The 22,546-nt window shown below is 41.7% G+C and overlaps 1 pseudogene; it reads right to left on the bottom strand.

The window, feature by feature from the left end:
- Positions 1-18,497: 18,497 nt before the first annotated feature.
- Positions 18,498-20,515, bottom strand: LOC147617723 (putative alkaline/neutral invertase D pseudogene; annotated as a pseudogene).
- Between the last annotated feature and the right edge of the window lie 2,031 nt (positions 20,516-22,546).

The raw sequence follows: 22,546 nt of genomic DNA, 5'->3' as shown, positions 1-22,546 counted from the left end.
ATGTAGATCAGAAGGGAAAACAGTCCAACCTCGGATTTGCCTTACAAAAGGACTCAGCTATGAAGGATGTGCAAGCTAACGCAGCCTCTACTTCAACTGGTAACCCGTCCACCTTGGAAAACCCTTCCGATAGCGACTCCCAGACAGGGAAGGGTAAGAACGATGGATTTATTCCACCCCCTAAACGAAAGACCTTCAAACAGAAGAACAACAACTCATCCAATCCCAAAGCTAACTTCTATTCCCTTCTGGTGGACAAACCTGATCTTTCAGACTCAGATGAGGAATTTATAGATTCAACTCCAGTTAATCAGCTCAATCTGGACCGTTTGGCCTCTGAACTGGCTAAACTGGAAGATACCCAAAGTCAAGAAGAGGATGACTCCATGCAAGAGAAAACGAAGGAGCAGCAACAAAGACAAACCTCTACCTCAGACAATGCCATGGACATATCCATAGATCTCAAAAGAAACCATGTTCCCCCAAAGATGCAAATAAGAATAGAAGACAGAGGAAACAAAACCAAGCCCCCCCTCCATGAAGATATTGTCTTTGAATGTCAAAGGTCTTACAGACCCTAATAAAGGGAAAAAAGTTAAGGCATGGTTGAAACAACATGGTAATGTTGATGCTATAGTGTTGACGGAGATTAAAGCCAGTGGAGATAATCTCATCCAAAGACTGAATGCAATAGATAAAAATCTCATATGGATTTATACCGCTCACCCTCAAGGCTCTGGAGGGGTAGCTTGTGGGTTGCACCCTAGATGGGAGAATCAGATTAGAGATATCCAAGTCGACCTTTTTGACCAGTGGGTGGCGTTTGAACTTGAGGATTTTGTTCTGATAGGCATGTATGCAAACTGCCCGCCGCCCGCAGACTCAAAGAGCTCGTATCTGGAATTCAGTCATGCAGGAGTATGATGAACCTGTCATTCTGATAGGAGATCTGAATATGGTAGAACTAGAGGAAGATATATTCAATAAACTGGGGAAGCTTATCTCAAGAGCGGAAAAACTTGCTTGGAGCAAATGCAAGGAACAACTCAACCTAGTTGACATAGGACTACCAGGATAATTTACTTGGCAAAACTATGGAACATGTGATCTATTAAGGAAGGCTAGAATTGATAGATGCTATGTCAGTCAGGAAGTGTGCAAAATGTTTGTTACTGTGGAATGCAAAGCCATTTTTGACACTTGCCTGTCAGATCACTATCCCATTCTAGCATCTGTGGAGAAAGTTGATGAGAAAAAGTGCTGCAAGTGGTTCCATACGGACCCTTCCCTCTTTAAACTCCCCATGGTACAAGCAGAAGTGAAGAGAATATGGGATCATTTCTTTAGCTTAGGCTAAGGCATGGTCTCTGGCAGTGAAGTCCACGCAATCCTTGCTCATTTGTGCCAGGAAAGGAGTCAAAAAGATAAGAGAGAAGAAGAAAAAAGAGTGTCTGGAAGAGATTGAAAAACTTGAGAACAGGGTCAACCTTGGTGATGTCTCTGCTCAGACTGCCCTGAGGGACACTAGAGCCCACCTCCATAAAATAGAAGACAAAGAACTAGAGGACAGTGCCTTGTTTTTCAGAGAGTGGTGGGCTGGTAAAGCCGACAAACCATCCAAAGAAATGTTTCAAATGCTAAAAGTGAAACATGCAGCAGAGACCATCCCCCTTTTGAAAGACAGTTCAGGCATCCAATTGCGCTCCAATGAGGAGAATAAAGCTTGGATAGCCCAACACTTCCAAAGTCTATTTTCGAAATCTACGACAAATCAAGCGGAGCAAACTGCCTCAACTAAGCTCATAGAGCAGTGTAGAATTAAAATAGTGCCAGAACAACAAGCTCAGTGGCTTGACAAAGCAATCACAAAAAAAAAGATATCCAGAGCTATTGACATGCTTAAAGACAAAAAATCCCCTGGAAATGATGGTCTTCCAGCGGAATTTTTCAAAACCTTCAAAAACACTTTGATAGAGCCTCTGTCAGAAATTTGGAAAGAAGCCCTTCTCTTTGAAGCCCTCCCCCGAACCATCAATGCAGGCAACATTAAGCTGTTGATACATAAGAAGGATGATAAGGATGTTATCACCAATTGGAGACCAATTATGCTCCTAAACTGTGCATATAAAATTTTTGCCAAAGTGTTGGCACTAAGGCTGAAAGATCACATGAATGATTGGATTCGTAAGGAACAGAAAGGATTTATCAAGGGTAGATATATCCTAGACACTATCATTACGCTCTGGGAAGATATGGAATTCGCTGAAGAATCAGAGCAAGATTACATCTTCTTCAAAATTGACTTTGACAAAGCTTATGATAGACTGAGCTGGGGATATATGATAGATGCATTGAAACACATGGGCTGTGGCTCAAGGTTCTGTAGTATGGTAAAGACACTGTTGGGTAATGCAACTGCTCGGGTATGCGTCAATGGGGACCTCACTCAAGCTTTTCAACTGACTAGATCAATCAGACAAGGATGTCCTTTGGCCCCCCTCCTTTATGCCATAGCTGCGGATGGACTTAATTGGCTTATCCAAGACAGAATCAACAAAGGAGAAATGAAAGGAATTCTGCTTGGCAATAGTAAGCAGGTTTGCACTGAAATGTTTGCGGATGACACCAATGCACTTTTTGATAATGAGGAGAGCAGTATAGGGGCCTTCTGGGATTGTCTACAAACCTATTGTAAGGCCTCAGGTTCAGTTATCAACCATAACAAGACTGGTATCAGAACTAGCATACAGCCCCCGCCTAACTGGCTCCTACTAGAGGGTTGCAAGGTCATCCAAGATGGGGAAATAGTTAGGATTTTAGGTATACCCATGGGGTTCAGAGTTTCACCAAAGAAAAAATGGCAACGGATCATGCAAAAAATAGAGATCAAGTTAAAAAAATGGCAGAATAGGCAGCTTAACATGGCAGGGAGGAAGATGGTGCTGAACCATTTTATTATCCCCACAGTTATCTACTTCCTGAGCTGTTGGAGACCTCCTGAAGAAGATTTGAAAAGCTTCATCTCCTGTTGCAGAAACTTTCTCTGGGGAGGAGACCCGTGGGTGAAGAAAGTGGCCAAAGTGAAATGGGAATTCTGCTGCCTTCCCACTAAGCTTGGAGGTCTGGGTATCTTGGACATTGAAAATATGGCTGACAGAATGGCAACCAAATGGATTTTGAGAGGCTTAATGTCCCCGGCGGATGAGAACTGTGCTTGGCTTCTTAATAGGAAAAACCATCTGTTTGCTCTTAAAGGTCATTACAGATGGAAACAGCTCCCTTTTCTAACCATCTGTTTGCTCTTAAAGGTCATTACAGATGGAAACAGCTCCCTTTTCTAACCATTTTGGGAAGCAAGTATCAGATAACCCCTAAAGGATCAAAGCTATTGATCTCTCTATGGAAGGCTTGGTTTAAAGTAAAAGCCCAGCTGATGCCATCCCCAGACTACAAGGACACGCTGGGCATCCACCCCATCGATTCCATCTGGTGGCCTGCTCTTGACTTGCCTCAAGTAGATACACAAGATGTGGAAGAGGCACTGAAGCTTCATTTAGGTGGCATTAAGACATGGAGTAACCTTTGGGACTGGGATAAGAAAACCTGGATATCAAGGGCTGATCTCATTGCTAAGTACAACCTCTCAGATTTTCAACTGGATATTATTGGCAAAAGGCTAATGCTATGGCATCGAGAAGACTGGTGTGGCTAATGACGATTGAAGACCCCCCTAAGCTGAAGGCATTCCAGTGGATTAACCAAACAAGCATCTAGCCTATTCCTCCCAGGTGGAATACCCCTCCAATCCATTGTATTCTAAATCAAAGATGGAATATCCTCAAAGATAGGAGCCAGTGGTATTTCCTCTTCAAATCACTTTGGGGCATACATGTGGAACCTAAGAAAGCTTGTCTTGCTTGGCTTATCATGTACAGGGCCATTTGGACACAGAAAAAAGCTCTAGTCTTTGGCAAGGGAAATGGATCATGTGCCAGATGCCTCAAGGAAGAAGATGACGTTCACATTTTTCTACTGTGCCCTAACATAGAACCAATGGTAAAGAAACTCAATGAGTATGTGGCCAGTTAGGGGAAAACTTGCTTATCCTGGAAGCATCTGCTCATTGGGGAACCCATAGGCTACTCTACTGAACTATGGACAGTATTAAGAACAAGAAATCCTCTGGTTCTTCTGGATTGAAAGACTTGCGGCCCTACACAACGGTGATACCCGGAATACCTGCTCCCTCAAAAGTCTCCTTATCATTGCAGGGGAGAGGTTCTACTTGAGGAAGATCACTGACATTGAGGCCAGAATTTCAAAACTGGTAGGCCCTATTGGAAGCACTCCAAAGAATGTCACAGATAAAGACAAGATTCTTCAGCTTCAAGAAAAGAGAGAATATCTTGTAAATGTGGATCTAAGCTATGTGCTGAAGCTCCAATACCTCTAGAGCCTAGGATAGAGACCCAGAGGGTCATTGCTCTTTGCTGATTGCCTAGGATAGTGAGAGAAGTCTCGGCCTGAAAATGGCCTTGACCACTATTTGATGTCAGCCCGACTTTTGTAACTTGTCTCGATTTTCTTCAATAATAAAAATGCCTTTATATAGGTCTTTGTCAAAATTAAAACGATGAGTGCTACTCAAGTTCCTCGGCCTGCATGCACCCGCTAGGGTTTTGTAGGACAACCATCTCTCGCCCCCTTCAAAAATGCCTTTATATAGGTCTTTGTCAAAATTAAAACGATGAGTGCTACTCAAGTTCCTCGGCCTGCATGCACCCGCTAGGGTTTTGTAGGACAACCATCTCTCGCCCCCTTCAAAACTGTTGTGCCCTGGTTATTCTCTTCATCTGCTGCAGGCGCCCCCCCCCCCCCTCGCACCGACGAGTGGAGGGGAACCCCCACTCTCCTCAGAGCGCAGAGCACCTCCTCTGGCCAGACTGCTGCATAGATTTCGCCTCCCTTCAAGACTGTGCAATCACCCTCTTTTACCAGCAATTTCCACAATGGCCTCCTGCCCCACAGAGTCAAATAGAGAATCGATGATGAAGTTTGACTAAGTCATGGAAGATTTCATGGCCACAAAGAAACAACTGGAGGAGTCCAGGAGTAAGGGTGGAGGAGTTGAACCTACTATTGCTGCAAAATCAAGTGGAGGAAGGTGCCACCCCCCCCAGGAGTCTTCGTCAAGGGACACCACTCATGCAAGTAATCCCGGTTCCTCTAAACCACTGGTATGCTTGCCACCAGATCTGGTTTTTTCTTTGGAAAGGGACTACACAACCAGATGCTTAGTGGGCTTACTCTTTGGCCCAAGGCCCCCTGTAGACTTCCTGAGAAACTGGGTGGATAGCTATAGGCATTGAGGTTGAAATCATTCAAGCTCTTCCCAATGGTTACTGCATCTTCCTCTTCAAAGACCCGGGCATGACTATAAGCACCTTCCCGATGCCTGCTTCCACTGTGGGAAGCAAGGGCATGTAATCAGAGAATGCCCAGCCAAGTACCCTAACCTGACAACTGCATGTTCCCCAATCCAGCAACCCCCAAACAGTAATACTCAGCCCATTAGGGCAAACCCTAGTCAGGCACCCCTCCCCTCCCAAGGCCCCTCTACCTCAAAAGACAAAGGAGATAATTTTCTATTCCTAACAGAAGGAAGACCTTCAGACAGCATAAACCTGGTCACCAGAAGGCTTTTGCTAACTCCTATGCTCTACTAGATAGCATTTCAAACCCCGAGGACTTTGTAGACTCCCAAGAGTACATCCTAGCCACCCCCTGGACAGATCCAGAATCCTGGCTGAAACCAATCAAATGGATCATGATCTGATTCCCCCAACCTTGCCTAATGGGCCTGGGCACTTGGGTGAGGTGCTTTTCAGAGCTGGACACTCCCCCTCTGATCCAGAAAATGGCAACCCCAAAACGAAATGGAAATAATGAAAGAATTGAAAAGGAACCATGCTCTAGTTGGGTCAACCACCCCACAATCTTCTTCCAAGGCTGGACCCAAAAAGGTCAACACCCAGAAAAAAGGGAAATGAGATGCACCTCTCTAAATGTCAAGGGATTGACTGGCCCCTCAAAAGCTCAAGTAGTGAAACAATGGCTAAGGCAATAGGGCAGGTTTGACTTCATTGCATTGTCTAAAGTTAAAGTTACCGGAGATGAGCTAGAGAAAAGGCTCCATAGCATCTCTAAAGACCACATTTAGATATACACAACCCACTCTCAGGGGTCTGGAGGTGTGGCTGTGAGAATGCATACAGATCTACAGAATGAGTTGAAGGATGTTAGAATAGACATGCATGACCACTGGGCTGCATTTGAGCTGGATACCTTCTCTTACATTGGGGTTTATGCTGGAGGATCTCAAGCTGATAGAATTAGAACTTGGAGATCTTTGAAGATTGTCCTTGAACCAATCATATTAATGGGTGACTTTAATATGGTAGAATCCACACTTAGAAAAACTATGCTCAGGGTGAATTAACAAGGAAGGCCAGGTTGGATAGAGGTTACGTGAGCAAGTCCCTGGGTAACTCCTTTGTCAGAGGTGTGCAGATCTGATGTGTCCACTTGCCTTTCAGATCATTATCCTATTATCCTTCTATTGGACAATCATGACAAAAAAGTGTACAACCACTGGTTTCACAGTGACCTTGCTCTATTCAAGTTGTCGGTTGTGCAAGAGGAGGTGAAAAGAACTTGGACAGACTTCTTCAACTGTGGTATCACTCCTGCCACACGGCTTGGAGTCTGGCCATCAAATCTACCCAGGCCTTGCTGATATGCATCAGGAAGGAGGTAACCAAAATATAAAAAAACAGAAGAGATTTGTTATCCCTCAAACTAAAGAAGTTGGAAGAGGCTGCTAACCAGGATGATCCCTCGGCTCAAAATGAAATCCTCAGCACCCAAGGCTCAATTTAGGAGAGAAGAGGAGATCTCTCTTCAGCACACCAACCTTTTCTTCTGAGATTGGTGGGCTGGGAAAGCTGACCTACCTACTCCTAAGATGTTTAAAATGCTAAAAGTGAAACAAGCTTAAGATAAGCTTCCCCCCCCCAAAGACCCTAATAACCCCCTCAACTGCTCTGAAAAAGGGAATAGGTCTAGAGTCTTCAACCACTTTAACAACATTTTTAGCAAAGAAGGAGAAATCTCTAAGGACCAGCTTAATTGTATTGCCATCATAGCTCAGGCCAAAAAACCAACTATCCCAGATGCTATCTCCAAATCCCTAGAAAGTAATATCTCAAGGGAGGAATTGGACAAGGCCATAGATTGCTTAAAAGTGAGGAAAATTCCTGGTCTTGATGGGTTACCCTCTGAATTCTTTAAAACCTTTAAGTAAATCTTGTTGTCTCCCTTGCTAACAGTTTGGCAAGAGGTTGTGTTCCATGGGGCTCTTCACTTTTCAATTAATGAGGGCTGGATCAAGCTAATTCATAAGAAAGGTGAGAAGGAGGACCTCACTAACTAGAGGCCCATCACCATGCTAAACTGTGCCTATAAATTTTTTGCTAAAGCCCTAGCTCTGAGGCTGTCCAACCAGCTCAAAAACTGGATCAGAGAGGAACAGAAGGGCATTATCAAAGGAAGGTACATCTTGGATGCTATCATCACTCTGTGGGAGGGCATGGAATTTGCAGAAGAATATGAATAGGACTATATTTTTTTTAATTGATTTTGATAAAGCTTATGACAAGCTCAATTGGCACTATGTTTTAGAATCTCTTAAGCAAATGGGTGCAGGTCATCACTTTGTTCAAATGGTGAACACTCTGTTTGGTAATGCCACTGCAAGGGTTTTATGTGAATGGTGTGCTTTCAAAAGCCTTCCACCTGACTAAATCCATTAGACAAGGGTGCCCTTTAGTCCCCCTTCTCTATGCTATAGCTGCTGATGGGCTGAACTGGATGATTAAAGAGAGGATGGACAAAGGAGAAATGAATGGAATTGCTCTCACCAATGGTAAGCAACTATGCACTCAAATGTTTGCTGATGACAACAATGCCATAGTGGCCAACAATGAGCAAAGCATAAGAAGCTTCTAGGAATGTTTGGACATTTACTGCAGAGCGTCTAAATCTGTCATTAATCATAAGAAACAGGGATCAGAACCCTTATTGACAAGCCTCCTGATTGGTTGATCCAAGATGGGTGCAACACCTTGGAGGATGGGGTCATCTTCAGACTTCTGGGCATACCTATGGGGTTCAGAGTCTCTCTCGCAAAGATGGCAATGGGTTTTAAATAGAAATGAAGGCAAACTTAACAGATGGCAAAAAAGACAGTTCAACTTGGGGGCAAAAAAATGGTAATCAATCACTTCATCATTCCTTCTATCGTATATTTCCTAAGTTGTTGGAGACCCCCTGATTCTGACCTATTGAAGTTCATAAGGCTGTGTAGACTTCCTGTGGAGAGGGGACCCCTGGATTTTAAAAATCCCTAAAGTGAGGTGGGACTGGTGTTGTCTGGAAACTAGCAAAGGTGGCCTTGGCCTTAAAAATGTTACTAATCTTGTTGGCAGATTGGCTGCCAAATGGATACTGAGAAGCTTACTATACACCTCTGAGGATTGGGCTTGGCTAATCAAAGGAATTCTGACCAGTTCCAGCTCAAACTCTTCCCCAAATGAACCTCCTCCCTCTTACCATCATGGCAGCAGATTTCAGATTAAACCTGCAGGCAGCCAGCTTGTGTCTTCACTCTGGTCTGCTTGGAATCTAGTAAAGGCAATCTAAGAAACCCATTACACCTGGGGATTCCATGGTAGGGGCCATGCAGTCCCCTCCCTCCAATTGAGGGTGTTCAGGCTGAGTGTGCTCTAAGGTTGCACAACATTGGGATATATAGTTGGTGGGACATCTGGGACTGGGACAACAAGGACTGGATGTATCTAATGTTGAACTTAGACTCATTGGGGAGAGAATCAGTGTATGGAACAGAACTAATACTTGGCTGTTAACAATATTTGAAAAAAAAAAGTATAGGTCTTTATTTCAAGTCTTATTCTAATTGTAGACGAATAAGGAATTTTTATCAATTGTTTCGACCGAAAGAATATTTCAACCAAAACATTTTTTTCCAGTGAAAGATTGTTTCGACTGAAACATTTAGGTCTTTATATATAGGACCATATTTCGGTCAAAAGAACCTGTAGTGCCTTAAGTGTCTTGTTTTCCATTTCATATCTTGAGTTTAGATAAAATTTGTTACCCTTGTTTTTTACCTAGTGTTTTTGTTTGTGAAAACATTCTGATTCATTAGTGTAAATATTTTAATAAAATAAACATTATTTATTTTATCAAGTGTTCAGTATCTTGCTTTTCTTTTCACATCTTGAGCTTTAGGTAAAAGTTTTTAAACTTGTTTTTAACCTAATTTTAAGTTTGTGAAAATATTATCATTCATTAGTGTAAATATGTTGTTTATGTTTAGCTTAAATAAAAACTACATTTTAATGTAATGTGGATCATTTTGTGTACGTATTTTGCATTCGTGTGATGCATTTTATGTATTATATAAAAAATAAATTATAGCACATTTTGATCTCTTGTAGATCATTTTGTGTGTACCAATTGATATCTTGGGTATCAACTTGTGCTTACCCCAATCCCAAGCTCGAAAATTTTAATAATATCTTGGGTATCAACTTGTGCTTACCCCAAATCCCAAGCTCAAAAGTATTAATAAATTGCATTTAATCTTCTTGTGAGATATTTAATATATTTATTTTTGTATATTTGAGACCCTCAAATATAATTCTTTTGACTTAGACATCATTGTCAGAAAATGATAATGTACATATTAGTTACACATCATAGAACTTAGGACCTTTTGAATAAATCACTTACATGATCAAATGTAGTCAATAAAGTAAATTATTTTTATTAATATTTTCAACGGTGTGTTTGCTTGATAATTTCTATATCTAGAATGATCACCAAAATAGTTATGAAAACTAGTTCTCTCTCTTTCAAAATTTCTGGTCATGAAGATAATGTAAATTTATCTCTCTCTCTCTCTCTCTCTCTCTCTCTCTCTCTCTCTCTCTCTCTCTCTCTCTCTCTCACACACACACACACACACACACACACACACACACACACACACAATCAAGAAATCAAGCTTGCTCATAATTGTATTTATTCCTACTTTGTATTCAAGAAGACGATAAAATCTTGCTTATAATCTTATTTAATGATTGATTTTCATTTCCATATTTTTAAGTGCGATGCTATAAGAAATGGATAATGCTAAAGATATTCAAGTAAATTGACTAGCTAGGAGTATGATCATCGCATACATACACACACATATTGTCATATATATGGTTTATTATTTATTAAATGTTATTATGTGTGTACATATGTTTTTATGTTTATGTTTTAGTTTCAACACACATTTATATATATTACACACGCACACTCGTATAAATATACATTTTATACTGTATATTTGTTTTCCTCCTCTCTTATGTTCTTTTCTTTTTTTAGTTATATTTAATATTTTTCCTGTTCTCTCTCTCTCTCTCTCTCTCTCTCTCTCTCTCTCTCTCTCTCTCTCTCTCAAGCTAGAATGAGTGCCTAATTATCATTGGAAACTTCCCTACTACCCACACCAAGCTGTGCTCCAAATAGGTGCTTTGGTTAGGTCATTCACTCTCCTTGTTCGCTTTGCTAGTGTGTCACTCACCATGGTTGCTCCATCATATGAGACGGTCCATTCTCTCACTCCCTCTCTCTCTCACACACACAAGCAACAAGGTAGGCAGGAAGCACAACACATAGTAGGAAAGACTCTCTCAAGCCCACTCTTTCTCTCTCTTATACACAAGTTAGCCAAGAGTCACTTCTATTATGTGTAAGAATATACAATGCAAAAAAAGTCACTTATATACATGGACTTCGAGTTCACACTTGGCCAAACATCTCATAAAAGAAGATAAGCTTTTATAATGTTAACCTTTGTAGCCTTTATAATGTTAGCCTTTGTACATGGACTCAAAAAAAATGGCACTTCGCTAAATTGTTGGCTAAAGCCCTTGGCTCATTACATCAAAATTTATCATTTTGAGATGAAATTATATGCACACAAAATGGTGTTAACATGCCACCCTTGCTAGTGCAGGTTACATTCTCTTGGAAGCCTATGTGGTGGACCTCGTAATTGTCTTTGTGGTTGCAGTGTTCTAGGTGACTAAATGCCTATATGTAGCTCTTATTGCTCTCAACCCCTCTTTGAAGCCATGTACAATCTTTCTTTGAGCAATCCAATTTTGGAGTGAGGTCATCACTAAATTTGAGCTTGATCATTTTATCTTCTTCATCATCCAACACAATTGCATCTTGCAAGATGTGGCACCACGAGGTAAAATTGAGCATCGTGGCTCGAATGCATTTTTGGGGTTTGGTGGTGCTGTGGAAAAAGGCCATCACCACCAAGGGATAACATGTATGGAGTGGTGGAGTGGTGTGCTCAATAACTCTTGTGAAGTGATGTGGTGGAAGTGAATTAGTGCAGTCAATATTTTGTTGAAGAAAAGAGAGGGTTAGTGTAAAAGTTAAGTTGAGGTCAAAGGACCAAAAGGGAGACCTAAGAGAGAGCAAGGGTATTTGCTCCTTGATGTAGTTACTTGATTTTTGCATCCCTCTCCATTAAAACCTTTTGTGCATCTTGTCTCTTTGACTAGAACTTAAGTGAGCCTCTTGTTCTCTTCTTTGTTTTTCCATAGCTCTTTTTGTTTCTAGTTGGCCATCTACTATTTCTTTGTGCATTACCAATTCACTCTCGAGATCCTTCTCTACCAACTTTTGATGCTCCACCCCTATGTTCTACCCAGTTACTAGATTATTGTATTTCTTCTTGTGCTACTTCGTTTCTTCTTCTTTAAATGCTAACTCTTCCTTTTCCTCATTGTTTTCTCCTTTACTGCCTCGGCTTCCTATTGAGCCTTATTCTATCGGTCTACTAGCCCCGCTTGTCTTTTCATGTGCTACACCTACTGACTCTGAGGCCTTTTCATGGGCCTTTAACTCAAAGCCTACATATGTTCTCAAGTGGCGGCGTGTCATTCCCGAGGGCATGATAAATGTAGCGAGGGTCGGTAAAGAAATGGATACCCTTTTTTGCTTGCTTGCAGAATCCTTGCTGTTCATGTTTGCAACACAAGAGAGGATGAATTTGGAGCCAGAAGCCATCGCCAAGCTACACACACAGGGCGCAGAGAGAGAGAAAGGAGAGAGAATTTCAAAACACTTGCGCAGAGAGAGAGAGAAAGGTTGTGCCCATTTTTGAAAGCTGAAAAGGGAGGGAGGGGCGGCCGGCAGGGGAGCGAACCTGGCATTCAATGCACCGCAACTCGATCAACGGGCCACTTGATCAATGGCTCTAAGTGACCGGGCTCCCTCCACCCTCGATCCCCTCAAGAGTCCAGCGTGTCATTTAGAGCTGAGCAGAGCCCACTAGGGGCCAGTGGGTGTGTGAGTCCCTTCCAAAAACTCTTATGCTCAGTGTAAGTGAGCAGAAACAGAAGCAGAGGAAGAATCAGGTCACAACACAAGAGTGAACAGGAGAATTAAAAAAAAATCAAAGCCAACAGAAGGATTAAAAAAAAACTAGTGTCAAGCTGTCCTACAAACCCTAAACGCAGCTAGCTGAACACATATCCTATGGTAAGACAACCAACATCTTTGAGGCTAAGTAGCATGGATCAAAGCTAATATTGATGCCTATGAATGTATGTGTTGAATGAAAGCATTGTATGCATACGCAACAGTGTAGTTTCTGATGAATAACATAGATTTGGTTTATGCCTTACAGTAAAAGTATCAGACATATGCTGGATATGCCATCTATAGCAGTTTGAGCAGGCAGTGCATAGTGGGTCCGTGTTGGACACTTAAAGTGCATTCCGTCCGTGTTGGACAATAGATAGGTTGGGTATTTTTTAAAAATTTTATAGATTTTGATCATTTTATGCCTAAAATAGGCAGGTTGTAATTACCCAACATGGAAGTTCCGCATAAAAAACTACTTGATTGGGAAGGATTTTGGGATATTGTGGATGGTACAGATGAAAAGCTTGAAGGTGCAGCGAATGATCCGGCCATAAAAGCATAGGTTAAGACTACATGTCCATCACTGTTGTTGAAGACAATATTCTTGGTCACATCCAAAAGAAAACGACGGCAAAAGATGCATGGGATGCAATCGGGAAGCTCTTTGAGACGAGCACAAAGGATAAGCTTCAGTTGAAGCAAGAGCTCCATGATGTTGAGCACAAGAGCGCTAGCATACAGGACTATGTCTTGAAAATTCTTAATATTGTTGACCAGTTGGGGAGCATTGGTGTGGTTGTAGATGATGATGAAGGAATATCATCGTGGTCTTGTGAAGGAATATCAGTCCTTTATCACGAGCATTTCGGTGCATGAGAATATTCCCAAGTTCAATGACCTAGTTCCATTGATGGTTAGTGAGGAGACACAGTGGGCAAAGGAAGGTGTGCTTCTATCAACCACATTGTGCATTGTCTAGCAGGTAAGAACATGCTCTGTCAACCCCAAATACTCATGGAAGAGGATGTGGTAATGCATGAGGAAGAGGCCCTGGTGTAGGCCGAGGTGGACATCAAAATTACGCGTATGGACAGAAACAATTTCAGCCTTATAAAATCAACCCCAAAATCAGTCCTTTAGAGGTGGTAGTGCTAGAGGTAGGGGGAGCAGTAGAGGCTGTGGTGGCTAGTAGAGCAGCAAAGTAAGCTTGGGTCATGTAACTGTTGTCACTTACCAGGAATCTATGCGTATGAGAGTTGGAAAAAGCAAGCACACATTTGCTCGAGGAAAATCCCTCAGAGTAATTATGCATTAGATGATCAGTCGCATGTAGGGCAATTGCTTGCTATGGAGCACGTGTTGGGTATAGTGTATACAGGGCATGATGATTGGTATGTAGACTCATGTGCATCTAATCATATGACTCCACATTAAGAGTGGTTCAAAGAGATGAAGCCATTTTCTTATGCCTCTTGTGTATACACCGGGGATGACACTCGGCATGATATCACACATACAGGAGATGTATCAATTCGAACACTTGATGGGAAACCGCAAACTCTTACAGATGTCATGTATGTTTTGTCTATCACATGGAATCTTGTGTCAATCAGGAAAATGGTTGAGCGTGATCTAGAGGCTCGACTTAACAAGTTCGACTTAACAAGTATGGATGTACTGTGCATGACATGAATGCAAATATGCATGTGGTTACAGGAGGAAGATCGATAGAATGTTCAAACTTGATGCTATCATTCCTAGCATGGATGGGAAACTTTATGCCTTATCGAACACTGAGATTTTGGACATAGAAATTTGGCATAATAGAGTTGGACACATGAATTTTTAGCTTAAAAGGTTTTCTAGAGTCAGGCCTCGTTACAGGCATACCCAAGTTTAGGGTGACCGGTCCGTCATGTTTGTAGTGCTTGCCAATTTGCCAAGCAAGCAAGGCACCCGTTTCCTATGCACGGAAGAAGAGCAACAAGACTGCTAGAATTAGTTCATAGTGATGTTTGGACTCCCTCAGTGGCTAGTATGAGTGGATGCAAATACTATGTGTCTATCGTTGATGACTTCTCTAGGAAAACATGGGTTTATGTCATGCGTGAAAAGTGAGAGGTATTTGAGCATTTCAAGGCTTTCAAAGCCATGGTTGAAAGATAGACAGGCATGTACATTGGAACCATCCCTTCGGATGGAGAGGGAGAATATATAAGCATAGAGTTTGATGCCTATTTGAGGCATTGTGGGATACGAAGGCAAGTGACTTGCAGGTACACGCCGCAGCAAAATGGCATTGCAGAAAGGAAAAATAGACACGAGAGCTATGATGAATGAGAAGAATATGCGATAACATTTTTGGGCAAAAGTAGTGGTATGTGCAGTCTACATTATGAATAGGATGCCCACAACAACAGTGCATGACAAGACACTTGAAGAGATGTTTAAGGGTGTGAAGCCGGAAGTTTTTGGATGTATTTGATATGTGCATATCCCAGATGAGAAAAGCAGGAAGTTGGATCCGAAGGCGGAAAAATGTATCTTTGTTGGCTATGCATCGACATCGAAAGCATACAGATCCTATAATCTAGCTACATGGGAGCTACACATTAGTAGAGATGTAGTATTTGATCCAGCTACATGGGAGCTACACATTAGTAGAGATGTAGTACATGGTATAAGCTTACACATGTTACATAGGAAGATACTGTGTCGGATATGTCTCATGGTTGGACAGCAAAGAGTTAATGCGTCAACCACAACTGGAAGCATTGTCATGGTAGATGGAAATGCTAACCCATGGATTCGCAGACTTAGGCATAATGTACAATAGCCTAATGCACTTTGTAGAAGTCATAGTATTTGATCCAGCTACATGGGAGCTACACATTAGTAGAGATGTAGTATTTGATCCAGCTACATGGGAGCTACACATTAGTAGAGATGTAGTATTTGATCTAGCTACATGGGAACTACACATTAGTAGAGATGTAGTACATGGTATAAGCTTACACATGTTACATAGGAAGATACTGTGTCGGATATGTCTCATGGACAGCAAAGAGTTAATGCATCAACCACAACTGGAAGCATTGTCATGGTAGATGGAAATGCTAACCCATGGATTCGCAGACTTAGGCATAATGTACGACAGCCTAATGCACTTTGTAGAAGTCATAGTATGGATGACTTTACCGCTAAAAACTAGCATTCTACTGCTGGCCATAAGGACTCTGTATCGGCTCCAGCTAGCCCTAATTTGCATGGTGTTGGTAGCACCAATAGATAGGGTGCAGGAGATATGTATGCTCTTGGCACAGGTTGGGTATGAGGTTGTTGATGCAGTTGTTATGGGTCACCTTAACCCCTCTTGAAACACATCTAACAAGAGATTACCTGGTGAACCGCAACTGTCGTTTTGAGGATCTTTCCAATGGTCGAGCTCGTAACCCTTGAGGTCTCCAAGCTCTACAACTCCTTGAGAAGCAATTCCACCGTGCCTCCCACGAGCGTTGTCACACCGTTGCGTTGCACTACGGGTATTCGTCCTTCCTCTCACCTCACTTCACTCACACACACTCACTAGCATGCATTCGGGAGAGAGATTAACAAGAGGGTTAGCAAGAGTGAGACTCAGTTGCACAATGGGAGAGTATCTTGTATTATGAGAGATATTCACTTATATACATGGCCATAAGTGTTCACACTCACTTAAAGTGTTGGGCACTTTAGGCTCATAAGAGGCCTAATGCTATTACAATGACTACTCTCATAATATATTCATGAAGTACATCACTTAGGACTTCATCCTAACTTGCTACCACACGCTCTTGAAGTGGGAATTGCCATAAATACTCTGTCACACCATTTACGGGCACCCATCCAAGTTATAGCTTTGGACACCATTGCTTCATATCTTGAGTGTATGACCCTTTGGTGTATCTATCGTGAATCTTTGATGTAAGATAATGGTGGTAGCTCTTGTTAACCCTAGGAATGATGACAATCGCATCCTCGTGAGGTGATTGCATTGAAGACCTTTGTGTGGGGAGAATGGATAAGCTTTGTCTATGGCTTTGATATGTTGAGTTACGTTCAATGGTCTTTGTTCCTCCGGAAGGAATAAAAAAGAAAAGCTAGTTAGTGAATGAAAAGGTTAGTGGTTTATTGGGCGTTCCTAATGGGGTGGGGAGGTTGGGTTTTTTGCGAGTGATTGCAATTTTATATTTGTGTGAGCATGTTTTTTTTATTTTTTTTGCTCACTTTGTTTTTGGCAATCATAAGCAAGGTTACATGTGATTTGTGTTGGTGGGGATGCTAAGAGATGTTATTAATGGGAGAGAAGAGAGGGGAGGATCCGGAGGAACGTATACATAATCATCAGTTCCTCATTTGATTCATTGAAGCAACATTTATCATTTGAAAAAATTGACCTTCGATGATGTCCCTTTGTGTGGCAGGATTCTTGTCAAATGTTGTTGAGTAGGACCTATTCCTGCATGCTTCTTTCCATGTGCTTTTTATGTTTTTATATATATTTAAGTGCTCTTATATGAAGTAGATATACATGAAGTACAAGAAGTGAGTCATATAGACTCTTATTAATCTACTACTTTTTGTTGAAGTAGCCAATTTTTGGCGAGGATTGAGAGAATTACGTCGACTTGCGAGGCTAATATAGATATCTTCACTAAAGATTGGACATCATTGATTTGTTAAGATAGTAGCGTTGTTTGGAGAGGTTTGTACAGGCGATGGGTTGTACCATTGACCAGGCTTTCGCCCACCATGGCCCCTTCCATCCATAGATGTACCTAGAAGTTGTCGATGTTGAGGCTTTGGTGCAAATATTCTCCAAGGCATGAGGATGGATATGTACTCATGGAGCAGCTGCTACATTATCATAGCCAAAAGAATAGTAAGCGATAAATATAATGGCTATTGAAGATCCTTGGGAGTTACCTCTCAGTGTACTGTAAGCATCCCCTATTTCAGAATGCAAGAAAACATTGTTTTCCTTTGTTTTTTGGCCTAGAGAGAGAAAATATTCTAGAGAAAGATAATACAATTTTGAGATATTTTTGGATATAAAGTTATCCCTTAATTTAAGATGAATTCCCTTGAAACAGAAGTTTAAAAAGAGTTTTCTAATATGCATTAGAAATTAATTGAATATGTGCATTAGACCCTTAGCCTAAGGGTACCCATTTTCAAAAAATTATGGATTAAGGTCCAAAGAGTGTTATAAAGGGCCAATGTGGTTAATCCAAGTGTTTGAATAAGAAAAATTCAAGAATAAAAGAAAATCCCCCAAAAAGAAGTAAATTCTCACATAAGATGAAGAGTTGACCTAGTACAGGCACTTAATAGTAAAAAAAAGAGAATTTATTAGTTAAAAAATAAAATTTTGACACCTCAAGAGGGTGAGTAGATCTCATGAAGGAGGCGCCTTTAATCTCATCATTTTTCCCATTTTTTAAATTAAAAAAATGAGATAGTCATTTTGTGTAAATGAATTGGTGCGGCAGAAAAAGAGAGAGAGGGGTATTGGGAGTGTTGCTTACAAGATCTGCCACAAGGGGGTCCATAACTTGGCTCCTATTTGTTTTGAGTCACACTTTTCCTTTAAGGGGGAGGGTGGCCACATTTGCATGTGGTCATGTATAGGTAATGTAGGTGAGTGGCCAATGATGGAAACACACCCTTGTTAGGCTACTATTGTGAGAGAGAGAGAGAGAGAGAGAGAGAGAGAGAGAGAGAGAGAGAGAGTTTCTACTATAGGATGTGATGGTACATGCACATGGTACTTCAAATTAGGGGCAGAAGCACCCATAAGATCATATAGCCTATACGCCACTGCTTCGGCAGTAGCCGGCGGCACACCAACTTCTTTTATTTATTACAACAAGTGATTGCTAGACTGTCCAAGATGCAGATCTAGGCATACAAGAAGATTTAGTCTTCTTGTCATCCTCAAGAGAGATCATGCCTAGGTGCGACGGATCCTCTAGGAGCATCTTTGCCACATGGTAGCCTGCAATTGACCAAGTTTGGAACTTTCGCGCCTGCTTTCCTATATATTTGCCAAGTTTTCCGTCGTAGTATTCTGGCCAGTGATCCTTGGAAAGCCTTCTTTCTAAGAGCTCCATTTCTTTTCTGGCAATATGTGGCCTTCCTGTCTTGATGCAGGCCACTGTGAGTAGCCAAATGAGAACTGCAAAGATGCGACACATCAAGAATTCATACGTCAGAATCACTGTCATGGCTTGTTTAGGCATTACCATAGAAGGTTCCAGATAGTTTCCCTTTTGGAAAAGGGGTCCTCTTTCTCTCGTTTTTCCTATAATGCTCAGCATCATGAGCCATCATGAGCTCCTACAGGCTCGGCACCGCACACCTAGCTAAGTGCGGTTGGGGGCAGGGGCTGCTGGGCCCCGTATTCCTTTTGAGGAAGGGGTCCTCTTTCCCTGGTTTGTCTACTGATGTTCAACATCATGAGCTTTTATGGGCTCGGCACCCCACACCTAGCTACGTGCGGTTGCATAATACCCTCTTCCTGCTCCGGCAATGCAGGCGATGACAAGATCGCAACACAATTGCCCATACAAAACCATCTGAAATCCATACGAGCTGGGCTTACGTTCCCAATAAAATAGCCACCCTTCATTGGCACGAATTCAAAGACCCACTCCGGGATTGAATCTGGTATCACATTGAACTTATACACAGCAGTGTGCGAATATTCCTCCGTCTTGTATCGATATACGTCATTTAGTTGCTGGAAGTCTAGCCAGAAGTAAGATCTGATGTGAAAGTTCAAAGCCTACAGCCGTTTGTCAATTCTTTCCAGTAGCTCCTTCGAGTCTCCGTGAGGCCTGAGCGTCAGCTTTGCACATCACAATGTCATGTGAAAGAGAGCCTAGAGCATCATTTCTGTCAAACCTCTGATTCTGATAGAGAGGAGCATACTTTTCTAAGAGAGAAAGAAATGGAAAGAGAGACTAAGCAGTTATGATAAAAAGCTTAAGCTTACCACTTTGGCCAATTTTACGTGATCAACACACAAAATTCTGATCATTTTCCTTGAGGAAGTTCTTCTTCAATCATGAGCTTGTACACAAGATACACCGTAAACCAGGCTACTTGTGGATACATGCGGGTGTCGATGACAAATCACTGCCTGTCCCAATCCCTAATCCAGCTAGTTGCAGGCGCATCACTCATGACCAAATCTGCAAGGTGAGGGTTTGTCTAAAACTTCCACAGCTTAGGAGTTTTCCCTCGTAGAGGAAAGAGGCCGCCTCCCCTTCTACTATTCCCAAATGACCAAAATCATGCACTTCTGCAGAAGAAGCACTGCATAGCTAGCGCATAGAGATCTGCAGCCCCTAAGGGTGCCGGCAGATGCTTGAGGCCCCTCTCTTTCAACATTCCACAGCTTGGGCTTTTTGGGAAGCATCACCATTCTAGCACGATGAAGCAGTGGCAGAGAGTAACACAACCGTATCCTTCGCATAACTCGTTTAATGTTGTTGTCATCGACCGATGAAAACCATGGTGAGAAACTATCTAAACTACTTTTTTACAAATTAATTCAACTTGTTTTAACGCTTCCTCCCCAAACCTATGATCAGTAAAGCTTTACCCTTGTGTAATAGGATGTGATGTATTTACATACGCCCTCTCGCTGCATTTCTGTCAAGCAATCTAATGCTTCCTCCCCAAACCTATGATCAGCAAAGCCTGCCATGAGAGCATTCCATGTCACAGCCTCTCGAATGGTTAACATAAAAAGCGCATGTCGTGCTTCTGCAAACGAGCCACACTTTGCATACATATCCACAAGAGCAGTGCCAACATAAGCATCCTTCTCTAAACCTTTACTAATCACTTCAGTGTGTAAAACCTTGCCTAACTCAAGAGCTCCTACCATGCCGTAAGCTTTTAAGCTATAAATAAATGTACTTGTGTGCAACATAGAATCTGGGCAAGCAGCAAGCCATTTGTTTTATACTTGTGTGCAAAATAGGATGTGATGTATTAGAGAGAGAGAGAGAGAGAGGATAATATACATTCATATTGTAGGTTAAGCAACTTTTCCTTGAGGAGTATAGGGAAAGGGATGGGACACTTGTTCGTTATTGTCGTGTGGATGAAGCTTATCCAAAATGGAATAGGGCATGGGAGAAACGGGTTGATCTTATCCATCATGTCAAAAAATGTCATGGTCTCATCATTCATGTCCCTCGTAGACCCGTCGAAAGACCAAAGGATAGTCAAAAGTCTGAATTGGCTTTTGGATCAAGGTCTCATAGGCAAGCCAAGACCAAGGATTGCATGCATGGAAATTTTATTGGTTGTTTAGATGTCGAGACAAGCCAATACCAAGGATTGCGGATACTATATTATGCTAGTGATGAAGCTACTAATTCAAGGTGGTGTGAAGAATTGCACACCAAAGAAGTGGGTAAGTAAATCATGGAGTTACGTTTCTTATGATACTTTAGAGTAGAATGGTTTGTGATAATTGTCTTGAAAATTTGCAGCTTACTTCGGGTTGGTTTTCTCATGAGGCGCTCAAGATGGAGTTTGGAGCATGGGCGCAACATGAGGCTTCGGATTCCACCAAGTAGCAAGCAGGAGACAGCGATGTATAGTTTTGTGGCTACCGAGCTAGACGCCCATACACTTATTTTATGTATCAATTTCTTTTGGAATAATCATGTATCAATTTCTTTTGGAATCAAGAACATACACTTATGTTATGTCTCCATGTTGGATATGAGTGCTTTTAATCTCGTAATGAGTGCTTTGTAATGAGTGCTTTTAATCTCGTAAACTTCAACTCCGGCAAGTGTAAATTTGCTTTGCACTTTTTTGTGAATTCGGGCTTCATAACTTATGAATTTGGTCTGTAGGACATAATCTGGAATTTTTGTAAATTCGGGCTGAAATTTTTGTAAATTCTGGCTGTAGGACTTTTGACATTAGATATACTCTCTGGAATTTTTGTAAATTCGAGCTGTAGGATTTTTGTAAATTCGGGCTGAATTTTTTGTACATGTGCATCTGGTGGAATCTGTACATGTGCATCTGGTGGAATCTTCTACTCACACGAGCTGGAGCGTAGTTTATAAGCAGTTACCAAGTTTATAAGCAGTTACCAAGTTTAGAGGCAGTTGCTAAGTTAACAAGCAGTTGAATTGGGTTCCCTGTTGTTGCTTGTTGCTTCTTCATGGTGTTTTTTAACACCACCCACCTCTTGAGATTAGTTCAGTTTCCATGGCTTCTTTACCCCAGGCTTTTACATTAATTGATTGAGATTTATGATTTTCTTGTTATAGGGATTATTTCACTTTGTTTTCTTGTGGGCTGTTTTCCCTGGGATTCTATTACATGAGGACTGCGTATTACGCCGATTTCATTATAAGAATTTTACATTCACAAACATGCCAGCTGTGTAGAATCCGACGAGTTCATTGTTCATGGCCAACAGTATAAACCATGCAGCTGAGCATATGAATCTCCTCATGGAGGGGCACGCATAGGAAAGCCCCCCCTCTTCTGTAAAGATATAGTTCTGTACACATTCTTGTTGACACGCATCAGAGATGCAAGAAGTTTGGATCAACAGCAACTTTTTGCATAGCTGAGACTTTGTTTCGCAGAAGTTGATCTTGGTGGTCTTTTGAAGAGGTTTCCCAGATAATAAAAATGAAGAAGCTGGTTCACAAGGTGTTACTCATGAAATGGCACAGCTTTCAAACACCCCATGGGACTATGTGTGCAATACGGATCAATGCGTGGTGGCTGAATTGTAAGTTCGGGCTAAAATTTGTAAATTCGGGCTGTAGGATTTTTGTAAATTCGGGCTGAAATTTTTGTACATGTGCATCTGGTGGAATCTGTACATAGGCCTTGGGTAGAAGAGCATCACCTTCTTTGCTCCACACTCGTTCAGGTT

This window comes from Cibotium barometz, chromosome 36 (assembly GCF_041138505.1).
Source record: "Cibotium barometz isolate CiBa-2024 chromosome 36, ASM4113850v1, whole genome shotgun sequence".
NCBI lineage: Eukaryota > Viridiplantae > Streptophyta > Polypodiopsida > Cyatheales > Cibotiaceae > Cibotium > Cibotium barometz.
This window is presented reverse-complemented; position numbering and strand designations above follow the sequence as displayed.